At 38.8% G+C, this 20,644-nt stretch overlaps 1 protein-coding gene across 6 annotated transcripts in view; it reads right to left on the bottom strand.

The window, feature by feature from the left end:
* RBM47 (RNA binding motif protein 47) overlaps positions 1-20,644 on the bottom strand; it is a 172,495-nt gene that overhangs the window by 36,418 nt on the left and 115,433 nt on the right. For 5 of the 6 annotated variants that reach the window (XM_081251244.1, XM_081251246.1, XM_081251245.1 and 2 more), the window contains one exon: positions 191-314. The gene's annotated coding sequence lies outside the window, so the exon portion shown is untranslated. Of the gene's footprint in view, positions 1-190; positions 315-7,840; positions 8,088-20,644 lie in introns of those variants that run through there. The other variant, XM_081251247.1, reaches the window with a different exon arrangement.

Below are 20,644 nucleotides of genomic sequence, written 5' to 3'. Positions count from 1 at the left end.
TAAGGATTTTATATTGTCGGTTCAAAATGACTTACCAAATGACTTATCAAGTTGTATGTACTACTAACGTTGCGACGTAAACATACACCAGGTACACATTGTCTATACAGCAGACATCTTGGTTCATAAGAATGAAAATTTAATGTTTTCCTTAAGTGAAGAAGAAAAGGACACCAGCGGATGTACTTACCAAAACCCACCAATTTGATATGTCTGGTCCTTTACACAATGTTGAATAAGAAAATACAAGGAGATTCAGGCAGCTTCCTTGGGATTTCTCAGTTTGATTTGTGGAGCGCCCTTTGAAGCAAATCCTAAGAGGTAAAAAAAAAAATTACTAGGAATGTTTTCTATTTGAATATAATTTTCATATGTGCATTACAAATTTGGGGCCATTTTCTTCAAAAAATGAACTACTATTACTAATTATCATAGTCTCTACAAACCAAGAAACGCAACCCTTTATTCCTCCTCCTATCCTTGAAAAGACAGGGAACAGGGCTTCCCTGGTGGCGCAGTGGTTGAGAGTCCGCCTGCCGATGCAGGGGAACACGGGTTCGTGCCCCGGTCCGGGAAGATCCCATAAGCCGCGGAGCGGCTAGGCCCGTGAACCATGGCCGCGGAGCCTGTGCTCCGCAGCGGGAGAGGCCACAACAGTGAGAGGCCCGCGTACTGCAAAAAAAAAAAAAAAAAAAAAAAGGCACAGTGGCTGCAACACCAGACTCGGAGCACCTAGAAGACTGGGATTTTAACTCTAGCTCTGCCATGCCTTGTTCTGTGTTCTCAGACAAATTATTTTACCTGGCTGAGTCAAAGTTTGCTCCCCTGAAGAAGTAAAAGAGTTAGATTACCAGTAGTTTTCAAACTGGTTTTTTAATATTTGTTTTGTTTTGCTTCGTTTTTTTAGGTGTAGCATCCTTTCTTCCACCAAAAATTTACCTAGATGCAGAAACAAACTGATAAAACAGGAGCTGGCTAAACTGGTGGTTGGGGATGATATGGGGAAGCATCTCCACCCATTCTGCTCCATCATCCATGGGGGCTGTATGGAAACACCATAGGATCTTTAGGACCACAGAGCACAATTTGGAACCTGCCAATTAAATGGCCTCTAGGGACTTCCCTGGTGGTCCAGTGGGTAAGACTCCGTGCTCCCAGTGCAGGGGGCCTTGGTTCGATCCCTGGTCGGGGAACTAGATCCCACATGCATGCCTAAACTAAGAGTCTGCATGCCGCAACTAAGAAGCCCGCATGCTGCAATGAAGATCCCGTGTGCTACAACTAAAACCCAGTGCAACAAAAACAAACAAACAAACAAATAAATAAATGGCTTCTAAAGTCAGTTACAGCTCCAAAATTATTCTGCCATAACTATCTCTATATTGCAATGACTGGCAAGGCATTCAATGGGATTCATAACTTTATGGGAACACAAGCAATAAAACTAAATCAGGGCTTCCCTGGTGGCGCAGTGGTTAAGAATCCGCCTGCCAATGCAGGGGACACGGGTTTGAGCCCTGGTCTGGGAAGATCCCACATGCTACGGAGCGGAGCAACTAAGCCCATGCGCCACAACTACTGAGCCTGCACTCTAGAGCCTGCAAGCCACAACTACTGCGCCCACGTGCCACAAATACTGAGGCCTGCGCGCCTAGAGCCCGTGCTCCGCAACAAGAGAAGCCACTGCAGTGAGAAGCCCAAGCACCACAACAAGGAGTAGCCCCCGCTTGACACAACTAGAGAAAGCCCGTGCGCAGCAACGAAGACCCAACGCAGCCAAAAGTAAATAAATTAAATAAATAAAAAACCCAAAAAACAAAAGACTAAATCATACTCCAATAAAGATGCTAAAAAAACTAAATCATGAGCTGGCTTTAATCCTTATTATCAATGATCTACTAAAAAAAATAAAAAAGCCACACCCTCAAATAAATCACAGAGTAATTGCTGTTAAACTCTGTACATCTCAAAGCATATAATCCTCACCCTCATCTGTGAGGTCGATTTTCTAAATGCTACATCCTGGATAATACTTAATGATCAGCATCACAGTGTTTGATAAATAAAAATAAATGTGCAAATTACACAAGCCGTGTCCTGAAATTAATTCTACCCTGTCAAGGCAACTGAATAAAATGTAGACTCCTGCACTATTCATTTACGAGTTAAGTGAATCCAGACAAATTTATTCAACTTTTCTGAGCCTCAGTCTCCACATCCATAAAGTGGAGCTAATTCCTTGCAGGACTGCATGGAGAACAGAGAAAATACTTGTAAAGCACCATTCCTGGCACATATTTGTGCAGAATTGTAAGTTTTCTCTCTGTAATGGCAAATTTTTTCCTTTGAGAAATAATATCATGGTAGTGGACATGTAAAATCTATGAATTGGAAGCAAATTATTAATATATAAATGAAATTATAGGTTCTATATAGTTTTGTGCTAAATCTTAATGATGGGAAGAAGAATTATTGAAGTGCCTTTCACAGCTATTCAAGTAACAGAAAATTTCCCCCAAATAAAACACTTTGGACTATTTGTTTCCAGAAAAATCCAATTTTCCAGAATGGCTCCAAACATAACCCATTTCGTAAATATTTTAATATTATTTTGTCATAAAAATCTTCAAGCGAAACCCACATGCTACTTTCTTCCCGTGGCTTCACACTCCTCCTGACACAACATTGGGTGTCTCGGGGCACCTTGAGAAGTCGATCTCTAGTACAAATCCTCCATTTTACTGTGGAGGAAACTGTCTTACTGAAGGTCATGTAAAATTTGTGGGGAAGTTCTTAGAGAAAAGAAGTATTTCTAGACATAAACTGGGTTAATTAATTCATTCCAACCCCTCACCCACTCCTCGTTGTGTGAAAAAGCTATGGATATTGTCCATTATATCATGAAGTCTTTAGGAAGACCAACTGGGGAAATTTTCTTAGATTCCAGTAGAAGAAAAAGCTGTTCTGAGCAGAACACTGGTTTGTTTTCAATTTTTCAGGCATGTGAATCTTAAGAGTTACTCATGGGTCCTTCTTCAACAAATGGTGAGATCTGAGGGCAATCGTTTGTTGGACTTATGACGCCTGTGGCATCATCTTAATTTGCCTACCCTGATTTTTCTACCCTCTCTTCTTTAGTCTACCATATGTATTTTTGTTTTTGGTTTTTTTTTTTGCGGTACGCGGGCCTCTCACTGCTGTGGCCTCTCCCGTTGCGGAGCACAGGCTCCGGACGCGCAGGCTCAGCGGCCACGGCTCACGGGCCCAGCCGCTCCGCGGCACGCGGGATCCTCCCGGACCGGGGCACGAACCCGCGTCCCCTGCATCGGCAGGCGGACTCCCAAACACTGCGCCACCAGGGAAGCCCCTACCATATGTATTTTTGAAAGCTGTTCAAATCCACTTTTGCAATGAGGCAGGGTGTAAATAAGTATGTGAAATTAATAAATGTATTGTTTCCCAAAGGATGTTCCAATCTAATATCTAGTTCCATGTCACGTTCTGCTTCTTTCAACTCTCACGCATAAACCGAGGCTAAAAATCACTTTCTCACCCCGACTCCTCCACCAACAAATGAGAATTCTGTTTCTTAAAAACAAATCCTTTCTAAAGATAAACCAGTTGCCCACACCCAGGGACGCTAGTACACGGGCCTAAAGCTACCGGGAGACTACCAGGGCAACAGTCTAGTAACAGAGTTCTGGTTCTCGCTCTGCCGCCAGCAGTGTGAGACCACCCGTAGGCCACTTCGCTTTTTTGGCCTCAGCAACCTCACCGGTATACTGAAGCTGCAAGTAACACCACATGTGAGAGTCGTTACAAGGATAAAATGAGACACTACATTTGAACGCATCATGTAAACTGCCAACCATCAACTCCGGCCTGGATGCCTGCAGTAGTATCCGAGCTGACTTTGACCCATCCACTCTTGCCTGCTGCAATCAATCTGGCTCTCAAGACAGGCAAAGTGACCTTTTAAAAACACACAATTTGATCATGTCACCCTCCCGCTTAAACCTCTACACTCTCTTCCACTGCCCTTAGAATAAAATCAGTATCCCTAGTAAGGGGTATAAGGAAGACTTTGGCTGCTCCTCCAGCCTCATCTTGTGTCACTTCCCCCTTAACACTTGCTGTTCCCAGTGCCTTAAACCCTCACCAATGCTCCTACCTGGCCAGCTTGTTCTCATCCTTACATGTCACTCCTCAGAGGTCATCCCTGGAGCCCCTCAAAACATTCCTGAAACATCATAAAATCCCTCACAGCACTTCTCATAACACTGGCTTGAACCTCATGAAATTGCTGTTTGGGGGGACAAAAATGGTAGAATATTGGCAACTTTATATGGTTTAATCTTACAGTAGTTGGTATAAATAGCAGTCTTCTCCAGGCAATCGTAAACTTGCCTGGGGCAGAATCTAGATCTGACTCATTACTATAATCCCAGTGTCCCACACACAATCCTAGCACAGAGTAGGTGCTTCATACTTCAGTGTGAGAGATTGTTACTTTTTTAATGCTAAGCACATAATTTATATATTGTCATTGGTAGTATCACATTTTTATTCAAATGCCACTTCTGTGTTGCATAGGAATAAAATGAAGAAATAGAACACAGAAAATCACTTTTTTAAGATTTTCATTTCTGGTGTTTCTGGAAAGAAAGAATGAATTCTAGTAAGTATAATACATATCATCGGGGATAGAATTTAGCCCACTGGTATGGTATCATTTATGGATTTTTTCTTTTTTAACTCATATGTTTCTCACCAAAGGGCAGAAGGAAAATAACTCTCAAAGGAAACCAGATGATTTGGATTTATCTTTTTTTACAGCTTTTGCCACGTGACAGCAAATCAATTAGGGGGAAAAACTAGCATATAAAAGAGTGCTAGACTTGAAACCGAGGAATTTAAAAATACACTTCCCCATGATATTCAAAAAGAATGCATCTAAAAACATTCCCAGATCGCCTTACCCAACTATGCCTTATCTTGTGTCCCTCCTGAATTGAACAGAGGAAAGACCAAGCCTAAACAAGTTGGGATGATGTACAGGGTAGGGGAGGCTTGTTCACAAAGCATGTAACTTAATAATATTAATAACAGCTAATATTCACAGAGTACTTATTATGCACCAGGCACTGTGCTCAGCATTTCGTGTACACTGTCTTATTTAATCATTACTAACTACAACCCCACAAAGCAAATTCTATGGTTATACTCATCCTGGAGATGAGGGAACTAAAACGAGGGAGGCTGCCCATTTGCTCAGGTCCTTTAACTGTAAATGATGAAGCTGGGATTCAAACCCAGGAGGTCTGAGACCAGAATCTGTGCTCTTAATTATTTTGCTCTATGGAAGAATCTGATTGCTTCTACACCCCAGTCTGGAAGAGTGGAAAACTAAAATTTGTGTTATAACAAAAGTGACAAATTCTCTATATGTATTTATATTGCAGCTTCAGAGTCATTTATGAGAAGTCAAAACTGTGAATGGCAAACCCATGGATTTTTAAGGCCCAACATCTAAGAATTTTTTTGAAGCGTCTCAATATTCAACTTTAAACAGTAAAAGATATTCTCAACTTGGGTTAGAAATAAAGATAGGAGTTTAACTATTTGGATGAAAAGTAGAGAATGTTAGATACTCATAAATATCATGAGCTCAGAAATACCTCGTTACCCAACTTGTTCCCTAGATTCTTGAAAAGCTGGAACATTTGGGGAAGTTTTTGAGAAATCAGAGACCCCATGAAAGGAGTAAACAGAGCCTGCAATTTCACTTTCTACGGTTGTCAATAATCTCTAATCAGATCGCTCTTTCTTGCTAACATTTAATAAACTAATCTACCTCTTTTAGTAGCAAAGAAAACAAACACGCTAACGTTCACATCACAGAAATTATTTTTTAAATTAATGCAAGTTACTAATTCTTTACATATGATTCACAGGTGGTGGTTATTGATATATCACTACCCACCCCCCTCCATCTTTGTGCATTGACATTTGACCCTTTTTATAATGTGCACCTTGTACCAGTGAAACCTAAGGCACCAGCTAGTTACTCATTAAACTTGGGTGCCAAGGGCTGACTTGTACAAATTATGCTGTTAACTGCCCGGCCTGGCCTGTGTGCAGAAGTGGAAAAAGCAATCATCATAGCTGTGAAATTCTGTCATATCGGCAGAACTGAACTACAAATTGCAGCAATTCGTGCCTGACCTCTGATCTGTGAAGTTAGTCTAAACCTTTGAACCTCAGCTTGGAATTGAGAAACAGCATTTACTTGTACCAGAGAAGATGGCTGCTGTGAATAGTTAACTCCGTGACTGGTGCTCGATCCACATCCACCTCCCCCAAAGAGTCAGCCGCAGCAAGAGACTTATGAGGGAGATCTCGAGAGTAAACTTCTCATAAAGTGGCATTATGAACAAATCTAATGTAAGTAGAAAATTTCAGGATGCAAGTCTTTTAAAGGAGCATATAAAAATAATTTTTGAAAATGGGAGAAACTGAGATAACTGAAATCACTGGGCATTTATACCTAGTGATAATGTGCACTAAACAAATTCTGTTTACAAGTTAAACAAAAATAGAGTTTTAACTAAACACTAAAATTAACTCTGCTCAATATTCTGCACCAACCTAAATGAGAAAAGAATTCGAAAAAGAACAGATACATGTATAACTGAATCATTTTGCTGTACACCTGAAATTAACACAATGTTGTTAATCAACTATAGTCCAATATAAAATTAAAATTAAAAAATTTTTTTACCAGATGGTACCATCTCTCATATTATATTTTTAAACAAATATATTATCTAATTTCTGTTAGAAATTTACAGCTTTTAAATTTACAGCTTTTAAAGTCCATATTAAGCCATTTCTGGGAAAAAGCAATCATGGGAAACCAGTTAAACTTTTCTTTGAACTCAAACTTACCTTCTGATACTAAACATTAGATGTAGGCTAATGAATAAGTATAATAATATGTTTTTTTATGTACACATTTTGTCGCAACATTGATTCATCATACTTTATTCATAATAAAGAGGGTTTTTCTTTTCAGGATTAGCTTTAAATGCTATCCAAATCGCTCCATTTCCAGGTAGAAAGAAGCGAATAAAGATTCTTTATCTCTGGTTTCTTTGAGTTAATATTAGAACAAATCTAAACAGCACATAAAATATAACTAAACTATTCATTCTAATAAAAGTGAAACGAATTTATATAGTCTTTAAAGTATATAAACCTACACTTAACTAATTCCATTTTATAAACTTTACTATTGGTTTGAAAAAATGATTGATACAAGAGAGTCTTCTTATACCAGCACTTTACTCAGAGGAAAAGTCATTATCACTAACTTCTGTGCAGTAACTCTCAAGAGCTAATTCCATTAATTTCTCATTTTTCCTTACCACATGTCACTTAAAATTTCTTCTTTAACGACTGACTCTGAAATGACTTTGGAAAATAAATGTGGACATTATTGATAAATTCCTGCTTTTTGTCCCATAATTAAAATAGCAGCAATCTATGAAAACATGACTTTTTTCCCACCTAGTTTTTTCAATTTTGTTAAAGTGAAGAGATGCTAGACAAAATAATTTTTTACAAAAATGTTCTTAGCTTAGGAATTTTGGTTTTGCTGCTAGTAAGACAAACTGTGCAGCATTTGAAATTCTCACAAACTTCCTTTTTTTTTCTTTTTCTTTTTCTTTTTTTTTTGCTTTCGGTTAAAAACAAAACAGATCATTTGTTCATTCTACATGATCTAAATTACTTTAACCAACTCCTCTCTTCCAATTACAACAAATAAGGTGTCCCCTACCTTTCCAGTCTTGAAATCTGGATGCAACAGGCTAATGGTAACAAAAGCTTTCCTTAAGCAAACTTCACTCCTGATCCAGGAACTGCGTAACTCTGTTATACATGGCACACCTCTCCTCATTGGTCAATGAGCTTTGGCCACTTAAATGCCTTGGGAGTCATTTGCTAAGGGCACCTGAAATGAACTTGAGTGGGTGGTACAGAAAGAAGGGAGGTGTTAAAATTGCCAGATACAAAACGCTCAACAGCAGCCTGAAAATTTAATAGCAAACCTACTGTAACGAATGGATCTGGGGAAGACCCAAGAAGACAAAAGCTCTGACATTTCATAGAAAAGGAAATTTAACTTAAATATTTTATTCATACACCAATACTGACTAAAAGGAAACAAATGATTTTTTAAATTCACCTTCCTAGAAACAAGATGGATGTCCATTACATTGTTCTGCTTGCTGCAGACAAAGAAAACAGTAATTCTTACTTCGCTTGAGTTGTTGAGTTCTAAACACTTTATGTATGAACACACATATAAAGTGCTTAGAAAATTTCCTGGCATATAGAAAGTACTCAAAAAAATACTACTATGATTTCTTAGAAATGTTCTATTTTTAGCAAATATTGTTTTTTTTCTTTTCATTGTTATCTGGGGTAGGTAACTTGGAGTGAGTGCCCTGCATCTTTTCTACTAATCACTACCAATAACTGGGTTTATGATAAGCCTGGCAGAAAAAAGGTAGAGGCAAAAATTACACAAGAACTAAACCCTCATTTATTTTACTTCATCCATTTGGAACTGGAAATGGATTTATTGGTAAGACGCAGAGAAAAATAGAAGGGACAGAGAAAGAAAAAGGAGTGGTAAAACATGATTCATGGATAATAAAAATGGTCCATACATAACAATGGATCAGGAGGACCTGAAGCACTTAAGCAGAGTAAATACACTCCTCTTCAAGCAGTGAAGAGATGGAACCCACTCTGGGGGTTGAGTTTGTCAGTTCAGGCAGCTAGGAGATAAGGGGAGAAGGGGCCAGAAGATGGACTGGAGGAGGGTTCCTGAAAGCTAACCTGTGACATCTGGGACCACCTGAACCAGGATTAACATGAGCTCCACAGCATACAAAGAGAGGAACAAATCTGAAACTCTTCCTAAAACAAACATTTCAAACTTGTGAACTCAAGTTTTCCCTTAGTTGTTATTCTGTAATTGCGAACCTTATTAAATCCCATAAACTTTAGCAATTTGAAGTAGCCAGGATGGGAAATAAAAAGGCCAGAGTGACAAGAAAGTTTTAAATCTGTTTATCTACTTATATTTTTAAAGAGAAACAGTTTTATCACTCCCAAAGGAAATAATCTAAAGCTATCAGTAGTGACAAGAAAATTATCAGCAGGTTACTTAGTAAAGGGTCAAAATCCAGAACAAGTCTAAGATTATAATCATGTTAAATATTGTATAAAACTAAATTGCTAGGTTCTGATGAAAGGAAAATGGAAGCAATTTTTCAACGATACTAAGGCAGTATTTCCAAAAAACTACTGACTTTAGACTAAATTCCTTTGACTACAGAAGGAACCCAGAAAATCTGCCTTGTATATAAGAATAATTGAGTATATTATATAAGAATTTTTATAAATTCTGGATGTGTGACATGCTTTAAGCATTAGGAAGAATATTTTTGGTTTGGAGGTTTGGTGTATGAATGGGTGTTGGTCAAGTGGGTGAGCACATGTGACAGAGAGAGAGAGAGAGTGTGTGTGCGTGTGTGTTTATGTGTGAATTCTTATACCAAACATTACCAAGAATGCAAAAACATAGGAAACAAACCCACTCAGGATGATAAATTTTAAGAGTAAGGTGGTAAGGACAGGGCAGCTTTTCACTGGATATCTAAAAGCAATAATTAAAACTACCGCCTGCCCTAAACAAAAAAATGAGCAACTTCTCCCTACTTTTGCTTTGAACAGAGTTAACTTTAAAAATACATATATGGCACACAGATATCTACGATCTTGGCAAAAACAATGCCCACAAGTTATTATAAATGCACACAATATAGACAAGTACACGGAAAAAGTAAGTCATCCCTTCTACTGGTAGTGACACTGACTCCTATTACATAGCCCTCGATGTAGGGAGATGTATCAGTATAAAAACTATGTGTCAGTGGCATCAGAGTAGACACGTGTTACATTTGCTGCCTTAACTTCTGATAGCTCTGGCGTGCCTTGGTCATCCCTGGAAGAGCATCCTTTGTTTTAACAAGGCAACTTTGTTTTTAGAGTGGATTGACAGCAGGCAGATCTGAGACAGTAAAGAAAAAAAAAATACAAGTGCAAAATAGAAGCTTGAGACAAGATGAGCTCTAAGGTAGATCTGGAAAAAGGAATAAGAAGATTCAGACAGGCCTGGGAGAAGAGAAATTGGAGCATGAGTGAAGACCTGGTAATAAGCCAGGAAATTGTTATGTGGGCTATTTTAAATATAGGTAATATCTATTAAAGTCCCTTTTACATCCTACTTGGAGAACACTCTTTTTTATTTTCACTTAACCTAAAGGCTTAAAGATACAGCTGATGTAAAGATCAAGTAAATGTGTGTTTGCTCTTTATTTAATAGCAGTATATAGTTTTCCAGAAGTAAATTTTACACTATGTATTTAGAATTTCAAAACCTTTGCTGAAATTGGGCATTGTATTAATGCATGACTAAAGCATAAGAGGAAGAAACTGTACACACACACACACACACACACACACTGAGGTACTAGTCTTCATCTGAAAAAGTGTCGATTACTGGCACTGATGCCATATATCTGTATTGGTGGTGTCAGCAACAATAGTTGGTCATGACACTAACTGACCAACATTGGAAAAGTGAGTTCAAAGAGCTGAAGGCATGCACGTATACATATGAGAGTCCTCCTAAAGAATGTATGGGATAAACACAGAACCCACCAGAGAATGGCAATATTATAAAAGGATTAATGCCTCCAAGACAGCTTTTGGTTTCCACATACACGCAATATATACATGCCTTGGCCTTAGCTGCATGCGTTGTTAACATCCCTTTACCTGCCCTCTTCCACCACTACTTTAGATCAAAAAGTCTCTTTCTACTTTTATGTATTCTCTTTCGGTTAATTTGTTAAATATCCCATTAACGGTATCAACAGGAAGAATTAAATAATGGACATTACCATATCTGGGCTGACGAGTTTATCTTAACTGGACATTAGAAAAGAATCCAAGGGCTTTCATTTAAAAATTTTAAATGGTATCTTCTCAAATGGTACAATTGCTTTAAAGAGTAAAATTATAATAACTAATATTTGTGTATTTCATTCACTCAATCAATATTATCAAGTACCTTCTAAGTGGCAGGCACTGTTCTAGGGACTGGGGCTATAACAGTAAGCAAAACAGGCAAAAATCCCTGCCCTCATGAACCTATAGTCTCATCGGGGGAGACAGACATTGAATGAATAGACCAGTAAAACATATAGTATGTTAGATTATGAAAGAGCTAAAGAGAAGAAACAGCAGGGAAGGAAAATGTGTGTGTGCGGCCAGAGTGGCGGGGGACCATCCTGCACTGTCCCTGTCTTACAAGGGAAAGTATATTTATTATTATTATAAAAATTAAGTTGGAATCCATTAGATGTCTAGTGGAATACACTCTTAAAGCATATATCTACCCTCATTTAAATCATATGTCAAGTACTTCCTGCTTACATAGTAGAGCTATTTAATGTGGGCATAGGCAAGGCAGCAGACATCTTAAATACAGTAGTAAGAGCCAGGTACATGGTATTATGGAAAGGAACCCAAGAGAGAATGAAGTGCTTTGGGATGATTGTTTTGAAGTAAAACGAATTTTCCCCTCCTTTCTCAGGTTAGCAGGAACTTCAGAGGGTTTAAATTGGCCAGGCTGGGCTGCAGTGGGATCTCCTCTCACCCTTACCCGAGCTCACCCCCTTTGCTGTCTTTAGGTTCACCGGTATTGGGAATATGCGGGACTGAGTCCCTACTTCTTGGAAATGTTCATCATGACAGGGAACACTGACTCAGAGAGAGGTGGGCGTGGATCAGGTCTACTAACTTTCTTTTTCAGAATCTAGGGTTCCAGCATCAGCACTGCATGAGTTAATCCAGAAGATTTACAATATTATATGTTAATTATGCCTACTACAGAGCTTGTCTCTAACTTCTCAAAGTGACAGAGAGATTTATCCAATAAATTAAAGTATAACCCTATGCCATATCCAACCAACTCCTTCCTTCCCAAGCTTTACTCAAGCCAGGGATACTTTTTTTTTTAGTTTAAAATTTATATTTGTCACAAAAGCAGTCCTTCTAGTGTTCTCCACCTGCCTGTCACAGGCAGACATGAGGAGACCACAGACTTCAAGCACCCATGTTTATTACATACAACACTGACAAGGATACATTTGGAGAAGCAGCCAATGAAGAGGCACAAAGCAGAATCATCACCTAAACTTCCTTTTACTTAAACTCATCACCTCCATCTATAATAAAATCACTGTAGCTAACTTCTCTCTATAGCCCTTGTCAGATACAAGACACTGTTACTAAGTGCTTCACATATATTAACACATGCATCCCTCATAAATATATCTTGAAGTAGGTACTAGTAATGTCTCCATTTTACAGATGAGTAAACTAAGGCAAAAGAAATAGAGTAACTTGATCAAGACAAAGAGCTAGTAAATAGTAGATGAGGATTTGAACCCAGGCACTCTGGCTCTCAGAGATCACATTTTACCAAATCTAGATAAGTAATCTTCCTTTCTTCCTCCCTCTCCTTTCTTTCCTCTTAATCACCTACCTCTCTAGCTACCTACCCACCCTTGACCTTGCTGCTCTGAGCCTGCCAGTGACGGGCATTTTTGTACTTACAGAAAACCTTTGGAACATTTGGGGGTGGGGATGGGGGCCTTGCCTTGCGGCTGTGCAGGATCTTAGTTCCCCGACCAGGGATGGAACCCGCGCCCTTGGCAGTGGAAGCACGGAGTCCTAACCACTGGACCGCCAGGGAACTCCCTTTGGAATAAGATGGTATCTTTGGAGCCAGGGAGGAAAACGTTTAATGCTCGGTGAGTAAAATGATAATTTATAAAAGTCACAGAATCGAATTTAAATCTAAAGACAATTCTCTCCCTAAACTCTTCCTCTATCTTAGGCAGCATTCTTCATTAATTCTTAGAAACCTGTTAGATTTTAAAGTGATCCCTTTCTGCCCCTCTACCATAGCAAACTGTAGTGTCTCATTTTACCCTTATATATCCTGTTGTAGTTTTAACAGACTCTATTTTTAAAAGAGGAAGTTCAGAATAAATATTGAATGCAAATGGAGAGGAGATATCTATTACAAAGTCATAAATAATGTGTAAAATCCAAGCCCTGTGTTCCACACATTTGCTAGAGAAAAGTCATAATGTAAAAGGTCGACTGCCCCACCCCCACCCCCAATGAACAATCAGGATAATGAGAGCTCAGGAAGTGTGTGATCTTGCAAAGTATTATGTAAGTTTTGCTCTTTAATAATTAAATGGTGTTTTACTGATTTCCTCTAAATTACCACAGAGATCCCCTACCATTCTGGATTTACCAAGTACTGTGCTTTTCCATCCAAACGTATTTATTTTCAATAATATTCTGGGATGTACTCAAGCACAGGGGGAGAAAGCAGTCAAAGACCTGGACCCTGATGTGGATTCTATTAACTAGGAGCTAATAATCTTTTTGGAGAGATAATTAAATATCAAACAATTAAAACATAAAATACCGGGTGAAATGCAGCATCACCTGCTGTGCAGGCACTAAGTGCTATAGAGTCAAGTAGGGAGTGTTATCAAATTGACCAAAGTCCATGGGCAAAAGCTTCCTGCCAGGGATGCCAGTAGGCTGCATTCTGATTTACAGTCATATTAGGTTACTAACACGGCAATCACAAACCTCACAACTTTAAAACATGCACTTCTCTGAATCTCTTTACTTTGTGATTAAAAAAAACAAAAAAAACCTTCTTTCCTGAAGAATTTTTTTTATTTCAAGAATTGGGTATTATCAATATTGGCATTAACCTTAAACATAATATATTTTATAAATATAATACCTTAATCAACCAAGAAATTGAATATTGTCTGGGGCTTGAATGGCTGTCAAGGTACTAAATAAGTTATGTTGTCTTTAACAGACTGTGAACATTTTTTTTTCTTAAAGAGGCTCTTACTTTTTGAGAACATAGAAGTAGATATTGTAAAGAAAAAAATTTTTTTAATATGGAAATAATAGAAACTGTACAAAGAAGAATCTAGCAGATTAAAACTTTAGCTGCTGTGGATCTATAAACACTGGTTAAGTCATTAATTAGAAACACGAGGACATCTTTAAAAGATCAACTGCAAGGCTGATTAGTTTAGATAGAATGCTAAAATTAGCAAAGAGTGTATGTTCAAGAAAAAGGACAACATAAAATAGTACTGAAGCAAACAGTTTAGACATAATGAACTTAATTTTCTATGAGCAAATGGTAACTTCTCAAGACACTCAATTTTGAATTGGTTATATGAGTCATTTGATCATTCAACAAATGGTTACTGGTCATCAACTGTCTTTGTTCTAGACCCTGAAGATAAAGTGGTGACCAAGACAGATGTGATCCTTCCTGTTATACTGGGGAAACATAATGAACAAGCAAATATATATGTTTTGGGGAGGGGGCATAGTGACAAATGCTATGAGGAAGAATAAAGCAGAGTTAGGAGGAAAAAATGGAGGCTGTCCTTTTTCTCTCAAGGAAAGATTGCAGTGGGGGAGGAAGCTTGGGGTGTCTGAAGAATAGCAAGAAAAGAGTGATGCTGAAGTAGGGTGAGCAGAGCAAACAGAGGTCAGATGAGGGGCTTATAGGCAAGGACTTTGATTCTGTTGGGCTTAATGGAGGATTCTGAGCAGAGAAATGTTGAGATCTGATTTTTTTTTTCTTCAGATCACTCCGGTGTAGAAAAGAGATCCCAGGCATGCAAAGGAGGAGAGATGGGCTGGAGGCTGTTCTGGTCATCCAGGGATGGGATGATGGTGGCTTACACTAGCCTGGTAACCCTGGGGTTGTGAGAAGGGAAGTTGACTTTGAGTAGTATCATAAAGGCAGGGTGGACAGAGCTGACTAATGGATGACCTGTGGGATGGCAGTGTCCAGGATGACTCACGTTTCAGCCTGAGCAGCTAGGAGAAGGGTGGTGCCATAATACCGTGTCAGTAATATGCGGCAAAACGTTTTTCATGGCACGGCATTCAGTCATAAGCAGTAAAAGCACAAATATATAGTGTGAGTGCTGTTAACCATCAGGCAGCATTTTGGAATATTATTTTTTAAAATCTAGGTTTGAGCCAACCAACACCCGCAGTCCTTAAATTCATTGCTAAATGTATTGAGCATAAACTCTGCAGTCCTCTCCATTTCTAGTTTTCTCTGGTAGTTTTATGGTTCTTTAATTCAAAAGAATGTACACACTATGGAAAACAGACTTCAGGGCCAAGAAACAAAAAATATACAAAATATAGTCTCAGCAACCTCCATTATTAAAAGCAATTAAGTACACATTTAAGAGACACACTGGGTGGGTGGGAGAGAGGGTATACAAAAGATCCGTACCCTTGGAAACTGCCAAATTTGAGGGAAATACAGACTTGCATAAACAAGAGCCTGCCTGGAAAGCTTGAGAAGCTTCCGAGGCCTGGTGGAGGTGGAGGTGGAGGACCATAGTGAGTACCTCTCCCTCAATGAGGGCACCTCCCTCATTTAGTGTCTGGCCTTCATCTCCACCCAGCCCTTTGAGTTTCCTGCTCTTTGTCTATTCCATACTCTTTCCATGTTGGGCTTCATGATCCCATACTTACTTAGTTCCCCTCATGACTATGGTCTGCTTTGGAAGATCTACATCACTTGGCCTTTACTTTTTATTCTTCCACTTGAAATAACATTCTACAATCTCTTTAGATGTCCTGTATGCTAATAATATTAAATATGCCAATTAATGTACTTATATGCATAGCATATGTATTTTAATCTCTCACTTCTAGGAATTACAAATGACTCTCAAACCCAACAAAATGTTCAGCCTCATTGGTAAGCAAATAAATGTAAATAAAGGCAAGAAATATATTTAAAATATCACTTTTAACCAATAAAATTAGCAAATATTTTTAATGAATAGTGTTAAAATGTTACGCTTCAGTAAGACAAATATAAACTGATCAAAACTTTCCTTAAAAAAACAAAAACTAGGGCTTCCCTGGTGGCGCAGTGGTTGAGAGTCCGCCTGCCGATGCAGGGGACACGGGTTCGTGCCCCGGTCCGGGAAGATCCCACATGCCGCGAGCGGCTGGGCCCGTGAGCCATGGCCGCTGGGCCTGTGCGTCCGGAGCCTGTGCTCCGCAACGGGAGAGGCCACGGCGGTGAGAGGCCCGCGTACCGCAAAAAAAAAAAAAAAAAAAAAAAAACTAGGGCTTCCCTGGTGGCGCAGTGGTTGAGAGTCCACCTGCCGATGCAGGGGACACAGGTTCATGCCCCGGTCCAGGAGGATCCCACATGCCGCGGAGCGGCTGGGCCCGTGAGCCATGGCCGCTAAGCCTGTGCATCCGGAGCCTGTGCTCCGCAACGGGAGAGGCCACAACAGTGAGAGGCCCATGTACCGCAAAAAAACAAAACAAAACAAAACAAAACTATAATATATATGAAGAGCCTTGAAAATGTTCATTCTTTTCACTTGGCAATTATATCATTAAGATCTATCCTAAAGAAATAATAAAAATGAAGTTTTCATACAAAGATGCTTATCTCAGAATTCTTTATAATAAATTTAGAAATTATCCAAATGCTTCACCTTGAGGAAATAAATGGTTAAATAAATGGTGATACAGAAGCCACTAAAAATTATATTATTTGTTCAGTCACTAAAAATTACATTTATGAAGAATTTTAATGTCATGAATGAAGGTTTATGACATGTGAGATTAACAAAATAGTACAGAAAATGTATGTATAGTGTGAGCTCAACTGATACTATAGAAATAAAAACTAGAAGAATATTACAAAATATTGAATGTGGTTGTCTCTGGATAGTAAGAATATTGAATATGGGTGATTTAAGTTTTTCTCTTTATGTTCTTCTTTTTTTTTTTTTTTGCGGTACACGGGCCTCTCACTGTTGTGGCCTCTCCCGTTGCGGAGCGCAGGCTCCGGACGCGCAGGCCCAGCGGCCATGGCTCACGGGCCTAGCCTCTCCGCGGCATGTGGGATCCTCCCGGACTGGGGCACGAACCCGTGTCTCCTGCACCGGCAGGCGGACTCTCAACCACTGCGCCACCAGGGAAGCCCCTGTTCTTCTATTTTAACATTATACATGTTTATCTTCAGCATAACTTTGGTTATCAGAAAAATTAAAACGACTTGATAAAATAATCTCTTGTTTTAGCTCCCTTCTTTCCTTTTCAGCCCATCATTAAGTTCTTAATGCCAATTATTTTCCTTTCCTTTCTTACCAATTTAGCTCAACACTAACCATGCACAACCTCTTTGCTTCTCTCCTTTAGCCACTTTCCCTGCTAACCATCCTGAAAGCAGTAGGAAGAACTATCTACCTTAAGTGTGGCTGGGATCGCATTACTCCCATGAAGGGAATTTGATGTGATCCTGGTCATCCATAACATTACGAGCTTTTTGATCATGAACTGCAAATCTCTGTTTCACTTGTGACTACAAACCACTGCATAATTTCCCTTTCCTCCTCTCAACCTCGACAGACACACAACCACATACAAAATCCCCAACTACCTTTCTACTTCTTATGTCCGAACAGATCCTTGTTTTCTTTTACAATTCTCCAGAATCATCTTCCTCAGAAAGGCTTCTTATCCACGTATCTGCCTGTCTCCAAATGACTTTACTACCACATTGCTTCAGCATTCCTTTTTTAATACAGTTGACAATTGTGTGTTTGTCATTTGCAATCAGACTTGGAAATCGATGAGAATTCCTGTTTCATCACAGCACGGCATAAACTATAATTCCACATTTGAAAATTAAAACTTATACACAGGGCTTCCCTGGTGGCGCAGTGGTTGAGAGTCCGCCTGCCAACGCAGGGGACACGGGTTCATGCCCCGGTCCGGGAAGATCCCACATGCCGCGGAGCGGCTGGGCCCGTTAGCCACGGCCGCTGAGCCTGCGCGTCCGGAGCCTGTGCTCCGCAATGCCGAGAGGCCACAACAGTGAGAGGCCCGCGTACCGGAAAAAAAAAAAAAAAAAAAACTTATACACAAAGTTTAAGACTTTCTCTCGGTTTCGTTGTTGTTGTTCATTTACATAGTTGTCATATTTGCATGACAAGCTGAGAGCACCTTACAAAATATATCATATCCAAGCCATTTGCTTTCAACCTCTCTCCCTGCCAGGGACATACACAGAAAACGTATGTATAGTGTGATCTCAACTGAGACTATAGAAATTCGCTAACTTGGGTGCTTAACAATTGCTCTTGATAAGAATTCCAAACTATTGGTAAAATATTTTTGACTTACAATATGGAGCCATAAATCATAATAAGAAAACTCAGGGACTTCCCTGGTGGTCCAGTGGTAAAGAATCTGCCTTACAAGGCAGGGGACGCAGGCTTGATCCCTGGTCAGGGAACTAAGATCCCACTTGCCACGGGACAACTAAGCCCCCACGCCACAACTACTGAGCTTGCACGCCTCAACTAGAGAGCCTGCATGCTGCAAACTACAGAGCCCAGGCACCCTGGAGCCCACGTACCACAACCAGAAAAGAGAAAACCCACACTCAACAACTAGAGAGAAGCCCGCGCACTGAAACGAGAGATCCCACATGCCTCAAGGAAGATCCTGCGTGCCGCAACAAAGACCCAACGCGGCCAAAACTAAATAAAATAAATAAATAATGATTTTTAAAAAGGAAAAGTAAGAGTATACATGTAAGAGTATACATGTATAGTAAGAGTATACATGTATGTGCCTCTGCTGTTCTCCTACTATATTTGTTTCAGGTTTCCAATTTGAAATCCACATGTGTCCTTGACATGTCAGTGCTTTGAGAAGCACCTAATTTCTCTGGCCTTGTTTTACAGAAAAGGAAACCAAAAAAATGGCAATGGAGCAACTTATTAACACAGTATGTTTTTAGAAATGCCAAAACTGAAATTATCAGTCCCAGAGTTAGTTCCAAGTGAAACTATGAAAACATTTATATGAAAACCACTTTGATCTGAAGTGTTAATGAAAATGTTAGTGTCGATCATGACTCCTTATAATTACTTAAATGGACAATTTTTTAAATTGGAAAAAACACATTACTGTGAAAACATACTTTTATGACGAGGAACTCGACACATCCCTCAAACTTACAAGCATGTGATTAACAATACTGCTTATTAAATTTCTTTTGAGTGACTGTCACTAAAACTACAAAATAGTAATAATAATAATTAATTGAAGAAATAGAATACCATTAATGGTACTTAGTTGTCTTTCAGAAACGAAGAATTAAAAAATTATGATATAAGAAATCTCCATTTTAGATTCTTTATATGCACATATCTATGTGCCAAAAGACACATCAGTTAATAGTTGAACTTAGGTTGGAGAATTAAATAACTAAACACAGTAGCCAAGATTGAAACTGAGAATTTATCTAAATTTCAAATCAAACTAAAAACTGGTCCCAATCATTACTTTTCTATCAAGAATTAAATGGAATTTAGAAATATTTATTAAAACAAAATCAAAGACAAACTACAAACAGGATGGGCTGCAACACATATAATGAAAAGTCAATTTCCTTAATGTGCAAGAGCTCTTATGAATCAATAAAGAAAATGTAACCCAATAAATACGAGCAAAGGCATGAACAGGCAATGTACAGAAAAATTTTATGGCCGATAAACATAAAAATACATTCCACTCTATTCAAATTGAATTTTGTTCAGTTAAATAAATGTAAACCTAAACAAAAAAAGTCCTATCAAATCAACAAAAATTTTAAAATTTTATAACACCCACTGGTGGTGAATGTTGGGGAAAACAGGGACTCACATATACTCTAGTGGGAATATAAACTGGTATAAGGACATGATAAAGAGTTTTAAGATGCCTGAGGACACAGAGCAAATTCTTTCATGTCTATATTCTTTGTGCTGCCTAACCTACTGGCTTATTCCTACATGGTAGATCCTCAATTCAAAATCTGTTAAATGACAAAAATATAATAATTTTCTCATTTGCATAAGAGAACAATCTAGCTTCTGTTCTATCAAAATGAAGAAGAAATGTTTATATTTTCAATAGTAAGGAAAATTACTAATTTGTATAGTACTGTATAATTTATAAAACTCATTCTTGTCTATACTTTATCTCAGATTGTGGAGTAATTAAATTTTTCATCAACTTTTAGAAATGGACTACATGTAAGGAATACTTTTGGCAATGTTATACCCTGGGATGGGCTACAGATTTAAATGGAAGTTGTAAAATCCTCAGAGGAAATGGGGGCGAGGGGGGGGTGAGTGCTGGGTAGAAGGGAAATGGGTTGAGAAACATTGGTTTGTGAACTTAGAAGTTCTGGTGGAACCAATTCCGCATGTGACTATGATTCAACAGAGCGCACATGTGCCCTTTTTAACTGTAAAGGCACTTACACAGCATTAATGGCTGGTCTCTGGGTAATTTATACACTATGATCTTGATAATCCACATACATGTTTAA

Source organism: Mesoplodon bidens (assembly GCF_964165515.1).
Source record: "Mesoplodon bidens genome assembly, chromosome: 1".
In the NCBI taxonomy this organism is placed as follows: Eukaryota; Metazoa; Chordata; class Mammalia; order Artiodactyla; family Ziphiidae; genus Mesoplodon; species Mesoplodon bidens.
The sequence above is the reverse complement of the archived record's forward strand: the minus strand, read 5'-3'. Positions and strand labels throughout refer to the sequence as shown.